Consider the following 15,512-nt stretch of genomic DNA (forward strand, 5'->3'; position numbering starts at 1 on the left):
GGCATCCGACTGCAATTCGCTACAGAGGATAGTGCTTACATCACTGAGGCCGAGCTTCCTGCCATCCAGGACCTCTATACCAGGCGGTGTCAGAGGAAGGCCCAAAGAATTGCTAAAGACTCCAGCCACCTAAGTCATAGACTGTAGACCGGGATCTTTTATTTCAGCTCATGAAACATGGGACCAACACTTTACATGTTGTGTTAATATTTTAGATTACACAGTTAGTACTTTGAGTCATTCAAAAGGAGACTTTTTGCCGTAACATTGTGTATCAAAATGGCGTGACCCGGATTCTGCGGCCACAACACAGAGCACTAACCACTGTATGATCATGGCGAGTTACCAGGGCTTGTGGGAGACCCCTTGAGTGGAAAGCCAAAAAGTCAGCTGTGCCTGTCCTCGTCACTGCATGCTTGAATAACCCAATTTGTCCCACAGACACACAAGCACTAACTGTAATCTAACTGGCATCAAAGTGTAACGTTAGACTTTGGAATTTAACCACCTCAGCCACGTCACAGTGAAGGCCTGCTTGAGTAGATCGATTTCACCACAACATATACAAGCCCTGGTAGCTCGCCGTGATCGTATAGTGGTTAGTACTCTGCGTTGTGGCCGCAGCAACCCCGGTTCGAATCCGGGTCACGGCATTGAAATTCACAATGTCACGGCATAAGGGCTCTTTTTGAATAAGTAGTGTGAACTAAACTGATTAAGTAGAGTGAATTTAGCAGAGATTGTGGAAAGGGTGCCACTGACCACTGGTGAATAAATAATTACTATACCTCTGTCATTATAACATTAAATAAGCAGAGATTGATAACAGTGTAGGTTACCATACTATACGTTTAGTTTCGTTGGCTACAGTTTAAAGGCAGAGTCACAAAGTGAACAACTGTATCGGGATAATTTTGACAACAACTAAGAGCATTGAAGCACAAAGCGAAAACTTCTCCGCCTCGTCCCGAAGCTATGCATGGGCTGATACTCGGTGTTAGTCTATCATTGTGCTCATCTGCAGAGCTGCTCATGGCGACATCATATGGCTGAGTCTCAGTTGAACTCATTCAAAAAGCGCCCTCAAGCCGTGAATCGCATTGCCATGAGCGGTACTAACCATTATATGATCACGGCAAGCTACCAGGGCTTGTGTGTGAGGGGGAGATATTAGGCTACTCAAGCATGCCGTTGCCTTGATGTGGAAAATGTGGCTAAATACCATTGTTGACTAGTTAGACTAGAGAGACTCAACAGTTTATTGTGTAGTAGAATAGTTAGTACTGACCCCTGTAGAGTATTGTGTGGTACATTGGAATACAGTGCTCTGCTAGTGTAGAGTACGGTTCTGAAGTATCCTTGGAATAGGAACATGCCCTCCCCTGGACAATGATTAGCATCCATGAGGGTGACGGTCAACCTCTCCTTGATTATATCATCCAAGGGCAACATATTGGGTTCCCCCAAACTCCAGAGGATAAATCTATCATTCTCTGACCTGAACACAGGGAAAAGAGAATGGAAAGATGGGTGTGTTGGACCAGGTCTAATTCAGGCCCACAGTATCGTCACTGTGCATATGGGACAGGAAGAACAGGCAAACATACTGACACTTCCTAACCTGCTAGAAGTCCACTGGCAGCAGAGTATAGGGTTAAGTTTACCATTCATTATTCACAGCTCTGGAGAATCATCCTCGGAAAATGACGAGAAGAGAGAGCAATGTGCCTTTCACTGAGGAGTGACTTCCGTCTGGCCACTCTACCATAAAGGCCTGATTGGTTGAGTGCTGCAGAGATGGTTGTCCTTCTGGAAGGTTCTCCCAGCTCGTTCAGTGTGACAGGGTCTAGGTCTTCCAATTAAGCACCGCCACGTGGAGTCGTAGACTCCGACAATGAAAGAAATGTTTTGCCTTTATTTATGTAGTGTGGCGCCCGATGGCTGACCAATAGAAACTCGACCAGCACTGAGAACACACACAAATTAGGATTATTGTGAATAGTCAGATTTATATAATAGTTCGATTTAAACGTCTACATACTTTGCAAGAAGAACGATTTCCCTAAAAATCCTGTTTACATTTTGATAAATGCAGATTTCGCCAATCGAAATAAACTTTCTACCACAATAACCATGTTATTTTCGGGAAGCCTATATTATTCTTAGTTCTTAAAGGTTTGTATGTGAAAAATATGGTCCAAACACACCAAGACATTCGTGAAGAGGGCACGACAATGTCTATTTCTCCTCAGGAGGCTGAAAAGATTTGGCATTGGACCTCAGATCCTGAAATAATATCTAAAGCTGCACCATCGAGAGCATTTTGACTGGCTGCATCACCGCTTGGTATGGCAACTGCTCGGCATCCGACTGCAATTCGCTACAGAGGATAGTGCTTACATCACTGAGGCCGAGCTTCCTGCCATCCAGGACCTCTATACCAGGCGGTGTCAGAGGAAGGCCCAAAGAATTGCTAAAGACTCCAGCCACCTAAGTCATAGACTGTAGACCGGGATCTTTTATTTCAGCTCATGAAACATGGGACCAACACTTTACATGTTGTGTTAATATTTTAGATTACACAGTTAGTACTTTGAGTCATTCAAAAGGAGACTTTTTGCCGTAACATTGTGTATCAAAATGGCGTGACCCGGATTCTGCGGCCACAACACAGAGCACTAACCACTGTATGATCATGGCGAGTTACCAGGGCTTGTGGGAGACCCCTTGAGTGGAAAGCCAAAAAGTCAGCTGTGCCTGTCCTCGTCACTGCATGCTTGAATAACCCAATTTGTCCCACAGACACACAAGCACTAACTGTAATCTAACTGGCATCAAAGTGTAACGTTAGACTTTGGAATTTAACCACCTCAGCCACGTCACAGTGAAGGCCTGCTTGAGTAGATCGATTTCACCACAACATATACAAGCCCTGGTAGCTCGCCGTGATCGTATAGTGGTTAGTACTCTGCGTTGTGGCCGCAGCAACCCCGGTTCGAATCCGGGTCACGGCATTGAAATTCACAATGTCACGGCATAAGGGCTCTTTTTGAATAAGTAGTGTGAACTAAACTGATTAAGTAGAGTGAATTTAGCAGAGATTGTGGAAAGGGTGCCACTGACCACTGGTGAATAAATAATTACTATACCTCTGTCATTATAACATTAAATAAGCAGAGATTGATAACAGTGTAGGTTACCATACTATACGTTTAGTTTCGTTGGCTACAGTTTAAAGGCAGAGTCACAAAGTGAACAACTGTATCGGGATAATTTTGACAACAACTAAGAGCATTGAAGCACAAAGCGAAAACTTCTCCGCCTCGTCCCGAAGCTATGCATGGGCTGATACTCGGTGTTAGTCTATCATTGTGCTCATCTGCAGAGCTGCTCATGGCGACATCATATGGCTGAGTCTCAGTTGAACTCATTCAAAAAGCGCCCTCAAGCCGTGAATCGCATTGCCATGAGCGGTACTAACCATTATATGATCACGGCAAGCTACCAGGGCTTGTGTGTGAGGGGGAGATATTAGGCTACTCAAGCATGCCGTTGCCTTGATGTGGAAAATGTGGCTAAATACCATTGTTGACTAGTTAGACTAGAGAGACTCAACAGTTTATTGTGTAGTAGAATAGTTAGTACTGACCCCTGTAGAGTATTGTGTGGTACATTGGAATACAGTGCTCTGCTAGTGTAGAGTACGGTTCTGAAGTATCCTTGGAATAGGAACATGCCCTCCCCTGGACAATGATTAGCATCCATGAGGGTGACGGTCAACCTCTCCTTGATTATATCATCCAAGGGCAACATATTGGGTTCCCCCAAACTCCAGAGGATAAATCTATCATTCTCTGACCTGAACACAGGGAAAAGAGAATGGAAAGATGGGTGTGTTGGACCAGGTCTAATTCAGGCCCACAGTATCGTCACTGTGCATATGGGACAGGAAGAACAGGCAAACATACTGACACTTCCTAACCTGCTAGAAGTCCACTGGCAGCAGAGTATAGGGTTAAGTTTACCATTCATTATTCACAGCTCTGGAGAATCATCCTCGGAAAATGACGAGAAGAGAGAGCAATGTGCCTTTCACTGAGGAGTGACTTCCGTCTGGCCACTCTACCATAAAGGCCTGATTGGTTGAGTGCTGCAGAGATGGTTGTCCTTCTGGAAGGTTCTCCCAGCTCGTTCAGTGTGACAGGGTCTAGGTCTTCCAATTAAGCACCGCCACGTGGAGTCGTAGACTCCGACAATGAAAGAAATGTTTTGCCTTTATTTATGTAGTGTGGCGCCCGATGGCTGACCAATAGAAACTCGACCAGCACTGAGAACACACACAAATTAGGATTATTGTGAATAGTCAGATTTATATAATAGTTCGATTTAAACGTCTACATACTTTGCAAGAAGAACGATTTCCCTAAAAATCCTGTTTACATTTTGATAAATGCAGATTTCGCCAATCGAAATAAACTTTCTACCACAATAACCATGTTATTTTCGGGAAGCCTATATTATTCTTAGTTCTTAAAGGTTTGTATGTGAAAAATATGGTCCAAACACACCAAGACATTCGTGAAGAGGGCACGACAATGTCTATTTCTCCTCAGGAGGCTGAAAAGATTTGGCATTGGACCTCAGATCCTGAAATAATATCTAAAGCTGCACCATCGAGAGCATTTTGACTGGCTGCATCACCGCTTGGTATGGCAACTGCTCGGCATCCGACTGCAATTCGCTACAGAGGATAGTGCTTACATCACTGAGGCCGAGCTTCCTGCCATCCAGGACCTCTATACCAGGCGGTGTCAGAGGAAGGCCCAAAGAATTGCTAAAGACTCCAGCCACCTAAGTCATAGACTGTAGACCGGGATCTTTTATTTCAGCTCATGAAACATGGGACCAACACTTTACATGTTGTGTTAATATTTTAGATTACACAGTTAGTACTTTGAGTCATTCAAAAGGAGACTTTTTGCCGTAACATTGTGTATCAAAATGGCGTGACCCGGATTCTGCGGCCACAACACAGAGCACTAACCACTGTATGATCATGGCGAGTTACCAGGGCTTGTGGGAGACCCCTTGAGTGGAAAGCCAAAAAGTCAGCTGTGCCTGTCCTCGTCACTGCATGCTTGAATAACCCAATTTGTCCCACAGACACACAAGCACTAACTGTAATCTAACTGGCATCAAAGTGTAACGTTAGACTTTGGAATTTAACCACCTCAGCCACGTCACAGTGAAGGCCTGCTTGAGTAGATCGATTTCACCACAACATATACAAGCCCTGGTAGCTCGCCGTGATCGTATAGTGGTTAGTACTCTGCGTTGTGGCCGCAGCAACCCCGGTTCGAATCCGGGTCACGGCATTGAAATTCACAATGTCACGGCATAAGGGCTCTTTTTGAATAAGTAGTGTGAACTAAACTGATTAAGTAGAGTGAATTTAGCAGAGATTGTGGAAAGGGTGCCACTGACCACTGGTGAATAAATAATTACTACACCTCTGTCATTATAACATTAAATAAGCAGAGATTGATAACAGTGTAGGTTACCATACTATACGTTTAGTTTCGTTGGCTACAGTTTAAAGGCAGAGTCACAAAGTGAACAACTGTATCGGGATAATTTTGACAACAACTAAGAGCATTGAAGCACAAAGCGAAAACTTCTCCGCCTCGTCCCGAAGCTATGCATGGGCTGATACTCGGTGTTAGTCTATCATTGTGCTCATCTGCAGAGCTGCTCATGGCGACATCATATGGCTGAGTCTCAGTTGAACTCATTCAAAAAGCGCCCTCAAGCCGTGAATCGCATTGCCATGAGCGGTACTAACCATTATATGATCACGGCAAGCTACCAGGGCTTGTGTGTGAGGGGGAGATATTAGGCTACTCAAGCATGCCGTTGCCTTGATGTGGAAAATGTGGCTAAATACCATTGTTGACTAGTTAGACTAGAGAGACTCAACAGTTTATTGTGTAGTAGAATAGTTAGTACTGACCCCTGTAGAGTATTGTGTGGTACAGTGGAATACAGTGCTCTGCTAGTGTAGAGTACGGTTCTGAAGTATCCTTGGAATAGGAACATGCCCTCCCCTGGACAATGATTAGCATCCATGAGGGTGACGGTCAACCTCTCCTTGATTATATCATCCAGGGGCAACATATTGGGTTCCCCCAAACTCCAGAGGATAAATCTATCATTCTCTGACCTGAACACAGGGAAAAGATAATGGAAAGATGGGTGTGTTGGACCAGGTCTAATTCAGGCCCACAGTATCGTCACTGTGCATATGGGACAGGAAGAACAGGCAAACATACTGACACTTCCTAACCTGCTAGAAGTCCACTGGCAGCAGAGTATAGGGTTAAGTTTACCATTCATTATTCACAGCTCTGGAGAATCATCCTCGGAAAATGACGAGAAGAGAGAGCAATGTGCCTTTCACTGAGGAGTGACTTCCGTCTGGCCACTCTACCGTAAAGGCCTGATTGGTGGAGTGCTGCAGAGATGGTTGTCCTTCTGGAAGGTTCTCCCAGCTCGTTCAGTGTGACAGGGTCTAGGTCTTCCAATTAAGCACCGCCACGTGGAGTCGTAGACTCCGACAATGAAAGAAATGTTTTGCCTTTATCATGTAGTGTGGCGCCCGATGGCTGACCAATAGAAACTCGACCAGCACTGAGTACACACACAAATTAGGATTATTGTGAATAGTCAGATTTATATAATAGTTCGATTTAAACATCTACATGCTTTGCAAGAAGAACCATTTCCCTAAAAATCCTGTTTACATTTTGATAAATGCAGATTTCGCCAATCGAAATAAACTTTCTACCACAATAACCATGTTATTTTCGGGAAGCCTATATTATTCTTAGTTCTTAAAGGTTTGTATGTGAAAAATATGGTCCAAACACACCAAGACATTCGTGAAGAGGGCACGACAATGCCTATTTCTCCTCAGGAGGCTGAAAAGATTTGGCATTGGACCTCAGATCCTGAAATAATATCTAAAGCTGCACCATCGAGAGCATTTTGACTGGCTGCATCACCGCTTGGTATGGCAACTGCTCGGCATCCGACTGCAATTCGCTACAGAGGATAGTGCTTACATCACTGAGGCCGAGCTTCCTGCCATCCAGGACCTCTATACCAGGCGGTGTCAGAGGAAGGCCCAAAGAATTGCTAAAGACTCCAGCCACCTAAGTCATAGACTGTAGACCGGGATCTTTTATTTCAGCTCATGAAACATGGGACCAACACTTTACATGTGTTAATATTTTAGATTACACAGTTAGTACTTTGAGTCATTCAAAAGGAGACTTTTTGCCGTAACATTGTGTATCAAAATGGCGTGACCCGGATTCTGCGGCCACAACACAGAGCACTAACCACTGTATGATCATGGCGAGTTACCAGGGCTTGTGGGAGACCCCTTGAGTGGAAAGCCAAAAAGTCAGCTGTGCCTGTCCTCGTCACTGCATGCTTGAATAACCCAATTTGTCCCACAGACACACAAGCACTAACTGTAATCTAACTGGCATCAAAGTGTAACGTTAGACTTTGGAATTTAACCACCTCAGCCACGTCACAGTGAAGGCCTGCTTGAGTAGATCGATTTCACCACAACATATACAAGCCCTGGTAGCTCGCCGTGATCGTATAGTGGTTAGTACTCTGTGTTGTGGCCGCAGCAACCCCGGTTCGAATCCGGGTCACGGCATTGAAATTCACAATGTCACGGCATAAGGGCTCTTTTTGAATAAGTAGTGTGAACTAAACTGATTAAGTAGAGTGAATTTAGCAGAGATTGTGGAAAGGGTGCCACTGACCACTGGTGAATAAATAATTACTATACCTCTGTCATTATAACATTAAATAAGCAGAGATTGATAACAGTGTAGGTTACCATACTATACGTTTAGTTTCGTTGGCTACAGTTTAAAGGCAGAGTCACAAAGTGAACAACTGTATCGGGATAATTTTGACAACAACTAAGAGCATTGAAGCACAAAGCGAAAACTTCTCCGCCTCGTCCCGAAGCTATGCATGGGCTGATACTCGGTGTTAGTCTATCATTGTGCTCATCTGCAGAGCTGCTCATGGCGACATCATATGGCTGAGTCTCAGTTGAACTCATTCAAAAAGCGCCCTCAAGCCGTGAATCGCATTGCCATGAGCGGTACTAACCATTATATGATCACGGCAAGCTACCAGGGCTTGTGTGTGAGGGGGAGATATTAGGCTACTCAAGCATGCCGTTGCCTTGATAGGGTTAAGTTTACCATTCATTATTCACAGCTCTGGAGAATCATCCTCGGAAAATGACGAGAAGAGAGAGCAATGTGCCTTTCACTGAGGAGTGACTTCCGTCTGGCCACTCTACAGTAAAGGCCTGATTGGTGGAGTGCTGCAGAGATGGTTGTCCTTCTGGAAGGTTCTCCCAGCTCGTTCAGTGTGACAGGGTCTAGGTCTTCCAATTAAGCACCGCCACGTGGAGTCGTAGACTCTGACAATGAAAGAAATGTTTTGCCTTTATCGTGTAGTGTGGCGCCCGATGGCTGACCAATAGAAACTCGACCAGCACTGAGAACACACACAAATTAGGATTATTGTGAATAGTCAGATTTATATAATAGTTCGATTTAAACATCTACATGCTTTGCAAGAAGAACGATTTCCCTAAAAATCCTGTTTACATTTTGATAAATGCAGATTTCGCCAATCGAAATAAACTTTCTACCACAATAACCATGTTATTTTCGGGAAGCCTATATTATTCTTAGTTCTTAAAGGTTTGTATGTGAAAAATATGGTCCAAACACACCAAGACATTCGTGAAGAGGGCACGACAATGCCTATTTCTCCTCAGGAGGCTGAAAAGATTTGGCATTGGACCTCAGATCCTGAAATAATATCTAAAGCTGCACCATCGAGAGCATTTTGACTGGCTGCATCACCGCTTGGTATGGCAACTGCTCGGCATCCGACTGCAATTCGCTACAGAGGATAGTGCTTACATCACTGAGGCCGAGCTTCCTGCCATCCAGGACCTCTATACCAGGCGGTGTCAGAGGAAGGCCCAAAGAATTGCTAAAGACTCCAGCCACCTAAGTCATAGACTGTAGACCGGGATCTTTTGTTTCAGCTCATGAAACATGGGACCAACACTTTACATGTTGTGTTAATATTTTAGATTACACAGTTAGTACTTTGAGTCATTCAAAAGGAGACTTTTTGCCGTAACATTGTGTATCAAAATGGCGTGACCCGGATTCTGCGGCCACAACACAGAGCACTAACCACTGTATGATTATGGCGAGTTACCAGGGCTTGTGGGAGACCCCTTGAGTGGAAAGCCAAAAAGTCAGCTGTGCCTGTCCACGTCACTGCATGCTTGAATAACCCAATTTGTCCCACAGACACACAAGCACTAACTGTAATCTAACTGGCATCAAAGTGTAACGTTAGACTTTGGAATTTAACCACCTCAGCCACGTCACAGTGAAGGCCTGCTTGAGTAGATCGATTTCACCACAACATATACAAGCCCTGGTAGCTCGCCGTGATCGTATAGTGGTTAGTACTCTGCGTTGTGGCCGCAGCAACCCCGGTTCGAATCCGGGTCACGGCATTGAAATTCACAATGTCACGGCATAAGGGCTCTTTTTGAATAAGTAGTGTGAACTAAAGTGATTAAGTAGAGTGAATTTAGCAGAGATTGTGGAAAGGGTGCCACTGACCACTGGTGAATAAATAATTACTATACCTCTGTCATTATAGCATTAAATAAGCAGAGATTGATAACAGTGTAGGTTACCATACTATACGTTTAGTTTCGTTGGCTACAGTTTAAAGGCAGAGTCACAAAGTGAACAACTGTATCGGGATAATTTTGACAACAACTAAGAGCATTGAAGCACAAAGTGAAAACTTCTCCGCCTCGTCCCGAAGCTATGCATGGGCTGATACTCTGTGTTAGTCTATCATTGTGCTCATCTGCAGAGCTGCTCATGGCGACATCATATGGATGAGTCTCAGTTGAACTCATTCAAAAAGCGCCCTCAAGCCGTGAATCGCATTGCCATGAGCGGTACTAACCATTATATGATCACGGCAAGCTACCAGGGCTTGTGTGTGAGGGGGAGATATTAGGCTACTCAAGCATGCCGTTGCCTTGATGTGGAAAATGTGGCTAAATACCATTGTTGACTAGTTAGACTAGAGAGACTCAACAGTTTATTGTGTAGTAGAATAGTTAGTACTGACCCCTGTAGAGTATTGTGTGGTACATTGGAATACAGTGCTCTGCTAGTGTAGAGTACGGTTCTGAAGTATCCTTGGAATAGGAACATGCCCTCCCCTGGACAATGATTAGCATCCATGAGGGTGACGGTCAACCTCTCCTTGATTATATCATCCAAGGGCAACATATTGGGTTCCCCCAAACTCCAGAGGATAAATCTATCATTCTCTGACCTGAACACAGGGAAAAGAGAATGGAAAGATGGGTGTGTTGGACCAGGTCTAATTCAGGCCCACAGTATCGTCACTGTGCATATGGGACAGGAAGAACAGGCAAACATACTGACACTTCCTAACCTGCTAGAAGTCCACTGGCAGCAGAGTATAGGGTTAAGTTTACCATTCATTATTCACAGCTCTGGAGAATCATCCTCGGAAAATGACGAGAAGAGAGAGCAATGTGCCTTTCACTGAGGAGTGACTTCCGTCTGGCCACTCTACCGTAAAGGCCTGATTGGTGGAGTGCTGCAGAGATGGTTGTCCTTCTGGAAGGTTCTCCCAGCTCGTTCAGTGTGACAGGGTCTAGGTCTTCCAATTAAGCACCGCCACGTGGAGTCGTAGACTCCGACAATGAAAGAAATGTTTTGCCTTTATCGTGTAGTGTGGCGCCCGATGGCTGACCAATAGAAACTCGACCAGCACTGAGTACACACACAAATTAGGATTATTGTGAATAGTCAGATTTATATAATAGTTCGATTTAAACATCTACATGCTTTGCAAGAAGAACGATTTCCCTAAAAATCCTGTTTACATTTTGATAAATGCAGATTTCGCCAATCGAAATAAACTTTCTACCACAATAACCATGTTATTTTCGGGAAGCCTATATTATTCTTAGTTCTTAAAGGTTTGTATGTGAAAAATATGGTCCAAACACACCAAGACATTCGTGAAGAGGGCACGACAATGCCTATTTCTCCTCAGGAAGCTGAAAAGATTTGGCATTGGACCTCAGATCCTGAAATAATATCTAAAGCTGCACCATCGAGAGCATTTTGACTGGCTGCATCACCGCTTGGTATGGCAACTGCTCGGCATCCGACTGCAATTCGCTACAGAGGATAGTGCTTACATCACTGAGGCCGAGCTTCCTGCCATCCAGGACCTCTATACCAGGCGGTGTCAGAGGAAGGCCCAAAGAATTGCTAAAGACTCCAGCCACCTAAGTCATAGACTGTAGACCGGGATCTTTTATTTCAGCTCATGAAACATGGGACCAACACTTTACATGTTGTGTTAATATTTTAGATTACACAGTTAGTACTTTGAGTCATTCAAAAGGAGACTTTTTGCCGTAACATTGTGTATCAAAATGGCGTGACCCGGATTCTGCGGCCACAACACAGAGCACTAACCACTGTATGATTATGGCGAGTTACCAGGGCTTGTGGGAGACCCCTTGAGTGGAAAGCCAAAAAGTCAGCTGTGCCTGTCCACGTCACTGCATGCTTGAATAACCCAATTTGTCCCACAGACACACAAGCACTAACTGTAATCTAACTGGCATCAAAGTGTAACGTTAGACTTTGGAATTTAACCACCTCAGCCACGTCACAGTGAAGGCCTGCTTGAGTAGATCGATTTCACCACAACATATACAAGCCCTGGTAGCTCGCCGTGATCGTATAGTGGTTAGTACTCTGCGTTGTGGCCGCAGCAACCCCGGTTCGAATCCGGGTCACGGCATTGAACTTCACAATGTCAAGGCATAAGGGCTCTTTTTGAATAAGTAGTGTGAACTAAACTGATTAAGTAGAGTGAATTTAGCAGAGATTGTGGAAAGGGTGCCACTGACCACTGGTGAATAAATAATGACTATACCTCTGTCATTATAACATTAAATAAGCAGAGATTGATAACAGTGTAGGTTACCATACTATACGTTTAGTTTCGTTGGCTACAGTTTAAAGGCAGAGTCACAAAGTGAACAAATGTATCGGGATAATTTTGACAACAACTAAGAGCATTGAAGCACAAAGTGAAAACTTCTCCGCCTCGTCCCGAAGCTATGCATGGGCTGATACTCTGTGTTAGTCTATCATTGTGCTCATCTGCAGAGCTGCTCATGGCGACATCATATGGCTGAGTCTCAGTTGAACTCATTCAAAAAGCGCCCTCAAGCCGTGAATCGCATTGCCATGAGCGGTACTAACCATTATATGATCACGGCAAGCTACCAGGGCTTGTGTGTGAGGGGGAGATATTAGGCTACTCAAGCATGCCGTTGCCTTGATGTGGAAAATGTGGCTAAATACCATTGTTGACTAGTTAGACTAGAGAGACTCAACAGTTTATTGTGTAGTAGAATAGTTAGTACTGACCCCTGTAGAGTATTGTGTGGTACATTGGAATACAGTGCTCTGCTAGTGTAGAGTACGGTTCTGAAGTATCCTTGGAATAGGAACATGCCCTCCCCTGGACAATGATTAGCATCCATGAGGGTGACGGTCAACCTCTCCTTGATTATATCATCCAAGGGCAACATATTGGGTTCCCCCAAACTCCAGAGGATAAATCTATCATTCTCTGACCTGAACACAGGGAAAAGAGAATGGAAAGATGGGTGTGTTGGACCAGGTCTAATTCAGGCCCACAGTATCGTCACTGTGCATATGGGACAGGAAGAACAGGCAAACATACTGACACTTCCTAACCTGCTAGAAGTCCACTGGCAGCAGAGTATAGGGTTAAGTTTACCATTCATTATTCACAGCTCTGGAGAATCATCCTCGGAAAATGACGAGAAGAGAGAGCAATGTGCCTTTCACTGAGGAGTGACTTCCGTCTGGCCACTCTACCATAAAGGCCTGATTGGTTGAGTGCTGCAGAGATGGTTGTCCTTCTGGAAGGTTCTCCCAGCTCGTTCAGTGTGACAGGGTCTAGGTCTTCCAATTAAGCACCGCCACGTGGAGTCGTAGACTCCGACAATGAAAGAAATGTTTTGCCTTTATTTATGTAGTGTGGCGCCCGATGGCTGACCAATAGAAACTCGACCAGCACTGAGAACACACACACATTAGGATTATTGTGAATAGTCAGATTTATATAATAGTTCGATTTAAACGTCTACATACTTTGCAAGAAGAACGATTTCCCTAAAAATCCTGTTTACATTTTGATAAATGCAGATTTCGCCAATCGAAATAAACTTTCTACCACAATAACCATGTTATTTTCGGGAAGCCTATATTATTCTTAGTTCTTAAAGGTTTGTATGTGAAAAATATGGTCCAAACACACCAAGACATTCGTGAAGAGGGCACGACAATGCCTATTTCTCCTCAGGAGGCTGAAAAGATTTGGCATTGGACCTCAGATCCTGAAATAATATCTAAAGCTGCACCATCGAGAGCATTTTGACTGGCTGCATCACCGCTTGGTATGGCAACTGCTCGGCATCCGACTGCAATTCGCTACAGAGGATAGTGCTTACATCACTGAGGCCGAGCTTCCTGCCATCCAGGACCTCTATACCAGGCGGTGTCAGAGGAAGGCCCAAAGAATTGCTAAAGACTCCAGCCACCTAAGTCATAGACTATAGACCGGGATCTTTTATTTCAGCTCATGAAACATGGGACCAACACTTTACATGTTGTGTTAATATTTTAGATTACACAGTTAGTACTTTGAGTCATTCAAAAGGAGACTTTTTGCCGTAACATTGTGTATCAAAATGGCGTGACCCGGATTCTGCGGCCACAACACAGAGCACTAACCACTGTATGATCATGGCGAGTTACCAGGGCTTGTGGGAGACCCCTTGAGTGGAAAGCCAAAAAGTAATCTGTGCCTGTCCTCGTCACTGCATGCTTGAATAACCCAATTTGTCCCACAGACACACAAGCACTAACTGTAATCTAACTGGCATCAAAGTGTAACGTTAGACTTTGGAATTTAACCACCTCAGCCACGTCACAGTGAAGGCCTACTTGAGTAGATCGATTTCACCTCCACATATATAAACCCTGGTAGCTTGCCGTGATCGTATAGTGGTTAGTACTCTGCGTTGTGGCCGCAGCAACCCCGGTTCGAATCCGGGTCACGGCATTGAAATTCACAATGTCACGGCATAAGGGCTCTTTTTGAATAAGTAGTGTGAACTAAAGTGATTAAGTAGAGTGAATTCAGCAGAGATTGTGGAAAGGGTGCCACTGACCACTGGTGAATAAATAATTACTATACCTCTGTCATTATAACATTAAATAAGCAGAGATTGATAACAGTGTAGGTTACCATACTATACGTTTAGTTTCGTTGGCTACAGTTTAAAGGCAGAGTCACAAAGTGAACAACTGTATCGGGATAATTTTGACAACAACTAAGAGCATTGAAGCACAAAGTGAAAACTTCTCCGCCTCGTCCCGAAGCTATGCATGGGCTGATACTCTGTGTTAGTCTATCATTGTGCTCATCTGCAGAGCTGCTCATGGCGACATCATATGGATGAGTCTCAGTTGAACTCATTCAAAAAGCGCCCTCAAGCCGTGAATCGCATTGCCATGAGCGGTACTAACCATTATATGATCACGGCAAGCTACCAGGGCTTGTGTGTGAGGGGGAGATATTAGGCTACTCAAGCATGCCGTTGCCTTGATGTGGAAAATGTGGCTAAATACCATTGTTGACTAGTTAGACTAGAGAGACTCAACAGTTTATTGTGTAGTAGAATAGTTAGTACTGACCCCTGTAGAGTATTGTGTGGTACATTGGAATACAGTGCTCTGCTAGTGTAGAGTACGGTTCTGAAGTATCCTTGGAATAGGAACATGCCCTCCCCTGGACAATGATTAGCATCCATGAGGGTGACGGTCAACCTCTCCTTGATTATATCATCCAAGGGCAACATATTGGGTTCCCCCAAACTCCAGAGGATAAATCTATCATTCTCTGACCTGAACACAGGGAAAAGAGAATGGAAAGATGGGTGTGTTGGACCAGGTCTAATTCAGGCCCACAGTATCGTCACTGTGCATATGGGACAGGAAGAACAGGCAAACATACTGACACTTCCTAACCTGCTAGAAGTCCACTGGCAGCAGAGTATAGGGTTAAGTTTACCATTCATTATTCACAGCTCTGGAGAATCATCCTCGGAAAATGACGAGAAGAGAGAGCAATGTGCCTTTCACTGAGGAGTGACTTCCGTCTGGCCACTCTACCGTAAAGGCCTGATTGGTGGAGTGCTGCAGAGATGG

At 44.4% G+C, this 15,512-nt stretch overlaps 7 non-coding genes across 7 annotated transcripts; all 7 read left to right on the forward strand.

The window, feature by feature from the left end:
• Positions 1 to 581: 581 nt before the first annotated feature.
• On the forward strand, positions 582 to 653 carry trnah-gug. The gene has a single exon. It is a non-coding gene; the product is annotated as a tRNA-His (tRNA).
• Positions 654 to 2,942: 2,289 nt separating this feature from the next.
• trnah-gug lies at positions 2,943 to 3,014 on the forward strand. The gene has a single exon. It is a non-coding gene; the product is annotated as a tRNA-His (tRNA).
• A 2,289-nt stretch (positions 3,015 to 5,303) lies between these two features.
• trnah-gug lies at positions 5,304 to 5,375 on the forward strand. The gene has a single exon. It is a non-coding gene; the product is annotated as a tRNA-His (tRNA).
• Positions 5,376 to 7,660: 2,285 nt separating this feature from the next.
• trnah-gug lies at positions 7,661 to 7,732 on the forward strand. The gene has a single exon. It is a non-coding gene; the product is annotated as a tRNA-His (tRNA).
• A 1,839-nt stretch (positions 7,733 to 9,571) lies between these two features.
• Positions 9,572 to 9,643, forward strand: trnah-gug. The gene has a single exon. It is a non-coding gene; the product is annotated as a tRNA-His (tRNA).
• A 2,288-nt stretch (positions 9,644 to 11,931) lies between these two features.
• On the forward strand, positions 11,932 to 12,003 carry trnah-gug. Its single transcript has one exon. It is a non-coding gene; the product is annotated as a tRNA-His (tRNA).
• A 2,289-nt stretch (positions 12,004 to 14,292) lies between these two features.
• On the forward strand, positions 14,293 to 14,364 carry trnah-gug. Its single transcript has one exon. It is a non-coding gene; the product is annotated as a tRNA-His (tRNA).
• The last annotated feature ends 1,148 nt before the right edge of the window (positions 14,365 to 15,512 follow it).

Source organism: Oncorhynchus mykiss, chromosome 16, assembly GCF_013265735.2.
Source record: "Oncorhynchus mykiss isolate Arlee chromosome 16, USDA_OmykA_1.1, whole genome shotgun sequence".
Classification (NCBI taxonomy): Eukaryota; Metazoa; Chordata; class Actinopteri; order Salmoniformes; family Salmonidae; genus Oncorhynchus; species Oncorhynchus mykiss.